This window comes from Fundulus heteroclitus, chromosome 19 (assembly GCF_011125445.2).
Source record: "Fundulus heteroclitus isolate FHET01 chromosome 19, MU-UCD_Fhet_4.1, whole genome shotgun sequence".
Classification (NCBI taxonomy): Eukaryota; Metazoa; Chordata; class Actinopteri; order Cyprinodontiformes; family Fundulidae; genus Fundulus; species Fundulus heteroclitus.
The window spans coordinates 30,881,343-30,887,342 of NC_046379.1; positions in this window are offsets into that span (position 1 = coordinate 30,881,343).

Sequence of the window (6,000 nt, forward strand, 5' to 3'; positions counted from 1 at the left end):
TAAACCAAATGCAGAAAACTCAACTCCAACTGAAATCGAAATTAACCGAACTCGAGGGGCACTCCCGCCGTAATAATATAAGGATCTACGGCATAAAGGAAGGAGCCGAGGGCACCTCCATGATAAACTTTGTGAAAAACCTCATTCAGACTGAACTGGGTGAGGACATCGGCCCAGACGAACTGGAGCGCGCTCACAGAGCACTCGGGTCCAGACCAGCTGATAACGCCCCCCCGAGATCAACAATCGTTAAATTCCTGAAATACTCGACTAAAGAGAGGATTATCAGCGCAGCGTGGAAAAAACCCATCACAGCTGACGGCAACAGGATTTTCTTTGACCATGACTACGCAACGGCTGTTATGGAAAAAAGGAGGGAATATCTGCCGATCAAGAAAGTACTGAAAGAAAAGGGAATTAAGTTCCGCACACCGATGACAAAAATGCGTGTTTTTCTGGACTCGGGGACAGTTCTATATGACAACGCGGATCAAGCCGGAGATGACCTACGAGCAAAGGGGTTCCCGATCCCACCGAGACCCGAAGGCAGATCGAGAGAGACGGCACAGCCACGCTCCAGCTGGGAGCAGGTGACACGCCCCCGACGCAGAGACGGCAGGGATTATCATCAAAGGATCCGGGACAAACTCCGCAGATTTCAACCAGAGACTGATGCGGACGCCGAGGACTGTTGATCCACACCGTTCCCATGGTAACACCAGCTTTCCTAAACACCTGGTGATGTTCCCGCTTTTGTTACTGGACACTGGACAGCGACGGTAGGCTGAACTCTCCAGACCACCTGAATAACATTCACCTGTTATCTCATCCAAACGGTCTGTCACAAAATTTAAATGCACTCCTATATCACTTGTAAGTCATAAAGAGTACAGTAGGTTCTTTAAGTGCACTATTGAGTATATCCCTTTTAAACGTGTAGTTTTCAGCTGAATGCTAGGCTGGACCTTCTCCACCAGGTTTATTTTACTTGCAGTGCCCTTTTTCACAATACAGTATACTTGTTGATTTCCATAGGCCGAGTTTTTTATTTAACTTTAATTTCAAAATAAGGCAGTAGGTTAGTGGTTTTTAAATGACAATCACCCACAACTTGAGGGGGCCCCGCAACTTAGCGGCTGAAACATCCCCCTACACAAGAGGTCCAGGAAAAACCTCTTCGATGGAAGACCATTGTTTGTTCACTGTCATGTTCTACTGTTGTGACTGTGTTGTTATTTTTGTTCTTGGTTCTTATTTGCTGTTCTTAGGGGAGGCGAGTGAATGCTTAGAGAACACTGGTCCATAACTGAGTAACAAGGAATATAAGGTTATCACCCTAAATGTCAATGGCTTGTCGACTCCTGTCAAGAGAAGTAAAGTGATATCAAAAATAAAAAGGGAAAAGGCACAAATTATATTCTGTCAAGAAACCCATTTAACAGATCAGGAACATGAGAAGTTGAAGAAAATGGGTTTTAGACACACCTACTATTCATCCTTCAAAACAGGACGCAAGAGGGGCGTGGCAATTTTGATGCCAAATAAGGTTCACTTTGAATTTCAGTCAGAGACTAAAGACAAGGAGGGCAGGTTTATTATGGTAAGAGGCAAACTAGATGACAGAGATGTGACTCTGTTGAACGTGTATGCTCCTCCAGGCAGCAACAAAACATTCTACAAGAAGATATTTGATTTAATAGCATTCCAATCAGCTGGAGTCTCAATCTGTGCAGGTGATCTCAACATAATTCTAAACCCAAAGTTAGACACTTCTAATCAAAAAAGGAAATCCACCCCCACCGAAAGATGGGTTAAAAGAAAAATTAAAGACCTAGGTCTGATAGATGTCTGGAGGGATTTTCACCATCAAGAAAAACAGTTCACTTTCTACTCAAGCCGTCACAACGCACACTCAAGAATCGACTACTTATTCGTGCATAACACAGAGAGGCACAGGCTTAAGGAATGTGAAATTTCCCAGAGAGATATATCAGATCACTCCTGCGTCCACTTAAAACTACATCTTGATACTAGACCCAAAACGACAACGTGGAGATTAAATGTAAACATGTTAAACAGTCCTGAGTTTAAAGAGAAAATAAAGAAAGAATTGAAAACCTATTTGGATGATAATGACGACGGAAATGTGAATCCAGTGATGCTTTGGGATGCCGCCAAGGCAGTCTTGCGGGGGAAAATTATATCAGAATCTGCATTTATTAAAAAAATGAAAACCCAGAAACTCTTAAACCTACAGAAAGAACTAGCAGAACTGGAACAACAACATAGTAAGAGTAAAGATCCACATTTACTCATACGGATGAGACCACTCAAACAAGAAATAGACAAAATTTACTGTGATGAACTGGAAAAAAATCTGAGGTTTACAAAACAGAGATACTACGAGGCAGGCTCCAAAGCGTCCAAACTGCTGGCCTGGAGGCTGCGAAAACAGCAGTCAGAAAACACAGTTTACAAGATAAGGGATCCTACCACTAAAACAGTTACACATAAACTAGAGAGTATAAAAAAAGCTTTTGAGAAATTTTACCAGACCCTGTATACTCAACCCTCCCCATTTGATTCAGCTAAAGTAGAAGAGTTCTTGAACCGACTAGATCTGCCCTCCCTGGGGGAATCACAAAATGGAAAATTAATAAAGGAAATATCAGTCGAAGAGATCGATAAGGCGATCTCCTCCCTGAAGTCTTCTAAGTCCCCAGGGACGGACGGGTTTCCAGGGGAATGGTATAAATCGTTTAGGGAGCAGTTAATTCCAATGTTACATAAAAGTTTTAATTTTACCTTGAGGGAGGGAGTCCTACCTCCATCTTGGAGGGAGGCCACGGTCTCAGTGATTCCAAAAGAGGGTAAGGACCCAAAGGAATGCGGATCTTACAGACCTATCAGTGTTTTAAACCAAGATTATAAATTATTCACAACTATTCTAACCAAAAGAATGGAGGAAGTGATGCCTTTTCTGATTGATGAAGATCAAACCGGGTTTATTAAGGGCAGACAAACTCAGGATAACATAAGGAGAACCCTTCATACTATTGAACATATAAAAAAGGAGAAAATTGGAGCTGCCCTACTTAGTATGGACGCAGAAAAGGCATTTGATTCGGTGGGGTGGGAATTTCTCTATGCAGTCATGGAAAAATTTGGTTTTCATGAAAAGTTCATTAAAGGCATTAAAACATTATACACATCCCCCATAGCCAGAATTAAGGTAAACGGGGACTTGTCAGGAACTATCCACCTACAACGTGGCTGCCGTCAGGGCTGCCCAGCCAGCCCAGTGCTCTTTAATCTCTATATCGAACCTCTTGCTCAAGCCATAAGACAGAACCCCATCCTGGAGGGCATCACAATAAAAGGCATAGAACATAAAATATGTCTTTACGCAGATGATGTCTTGGTCAGCCTAAAGAATCCAGAGTCGGGTATTCCAAGATTAATGGATTTCCTGTGTGTGTATGGAACCCTGTCAGGCTATACCCTTAATGTCGATAAAACACAAGCCTTGACATTCAACTTTGTCCCATCGATGGATCTTAAAAACAAGTATAAATTCAACTGGGACTCTACCTTTATTAAATACCTGGGTGTGAAATTAACAAAAGATTTAACACAGTTATTCTCAGAGAATTATGTAAGTATTAATTCCCGGATAAAGGAAGATCTGGATAGATGGACCTCCTTACCCCTAGAACTGGGTAACAGAATTCTGACAATTAAGACAAATATCTTACCCAGATTACTCTATTTGTTTCAGTCCTTACCCATTTGTGTCCCTGAGAGTCAATTTAGAGACTGGGATAAGTCGATATCCCGCTTTATCTGGAATGGCAAAGCTCCCAGGGTCAGATATAAAACTTTACAGCTGCCTAAATGTAGTGGGGGGATGGGCTTGCCATGCCTTAAAGACTACTATTTAGCGGCACAAATAAGACCACTGCTGCTCTGGTGCAATAAAGACTATTTTGCGAAATGGAAAGAGGTGGAGTTATCACTGTCGGACAGACCTTTACAGAGCCTATTAGCAAACCCAATCTTAGCTAAAGAATATGATATCCAGAGCCAGTGGGTTAGATTCTCTATAGAAATTTGGTTTGGCCTGGTGAAACAACTTAATATTCAGAAAGAGATTAGAATTTTAATGTGGCCAACCCTTGACCCAGATTTTAAACCAGGTATGAGTGACGGAGGTTTTACCCAATGGGCGAGAAAGGGACTCTCCACCTTATGTCTTCTAATCGAAGACCAGGATTTCATAGACTTTAAAACCATCTCGGACAGATATGGTCTCGCCCGGCAGGATTTCTATAGGTATCTCCAACTCCGGCACTACTTCGATAAGAACATTAAAGGACTATTAGAGCAAAATATATCAAGTATCACGAAAATGTTTTTCAAAGCCTATAATTCAAAACTGTCCAAAAAGATTATTGGTGATCTGTATAGACATATATCGGACCTAAGAGGCCACTCGACAAACTATATTAAAGAAAAATGGGAAAAAGAATTGGGAACCGTAATTACTTTTGAAGACTGGACAAATATAATTGACACCCAAATCTCCACTACGTCCTCACAACTGTGGAGAGATTTCTCCTGGAAAAATTGCATTCGATTTTTTATAACACCAAAGCAAAAGTGTAAACAGACTGGACAACAACCTGTATGCTGGAGAAGTTGCGGACATGGTATGGCAGATCATACACACATATTCTGGAGTTGCCCCGCTCTTAAACCCTTCTGGAAAGAAGTCCAAAGCACAACCAGAGAAGTCTTGCAGTACAACTTTGATTTTACTTGCCTGTCATTCTACCTAGGTAACATGGACACTGAACTACCAAAGAAAGACAGATACCTCTTAAAAATTTTCATGGCAGCGAGCAAAAAAGCCATAACAAGAAGATGGCTTAATATGGAACCTCCCACGATTAATCAGTGGAAAGCCATAATTAAAGACATTCAAACTATGGAACTGCTAACCTTTAGTCTTAGATTACAAAGGGACAAAGGCAACGCCCTCTGGGAAAAATGGAATATCTACACCACAAGACAAGGTGATAACCTTCCTTAAGGCTTTGTATATTTTGGTTTAGGAAAACAATGACCATAATGCTATAATCAGTGGCGACTTACTCGCAACCCCCTGGTTTCGGTTGTGTGTTCTTATGTTCTTAGGAATGTGTGTATGCGTATAAGTACAAATATGTTCGATTAATATGTCTACTTAGACACGTAAGGGTATGTGAACTCTTGCACATTTGTGCTCAGATGCACTGGCTTATGTGTACATGTTTATTTTCTGTTCTTTCCATTTTTGTTGTTTATTTTCTCCTTCACCAATTTGGGCACATAGTGGTCAGCACTTTAATAATTGCCTGCCATCATATACATACCCTGACAGTCTTTGTACTGATGATACACATGTTCTGTGCAAAAAAACTTGAAAAAATAAAGTTATAAAAAAAAAAAGAATCTTTATTGTCATTGTGTTACCATAACATTTTTTATGAGGACACCAACTCAGAATACACATGATAAACACATAGCACGCAGAAACAAGACATCTTTCCAAACATGTTTTTCTGAAATCACTTGATTGCACTGACCAAAAACACTCCATGAGAAGCTTAAAGCATGGAAATATTACTTAGCAGCAGTTGACATGTAAGGCTATTTATAATCAAGCTCCATCATATATCAGAGCTCTGATTACCCCGTATGTTCCTAACAGAGCACTTCGCTCTCAGACTGCAGGTCTGCTGGTGGTTCCTAGAGTCTCTAAAAGTAGAATGGGAGGCAGATCCTTTAGCTATCAGGCTCCTCTCCTGTGGAACCAACTCCCAGTTTTGGTCCATGAGGCAGACACCATGTCTACTTTTAAGACAAAGCTTATAGAGTGGTTTAGCTTACACTGATGTATCTGTCATTATGCTGAGAGAGCAACTAAAGGGGAGCTAAAATAGGAGAAACAATTTCTTT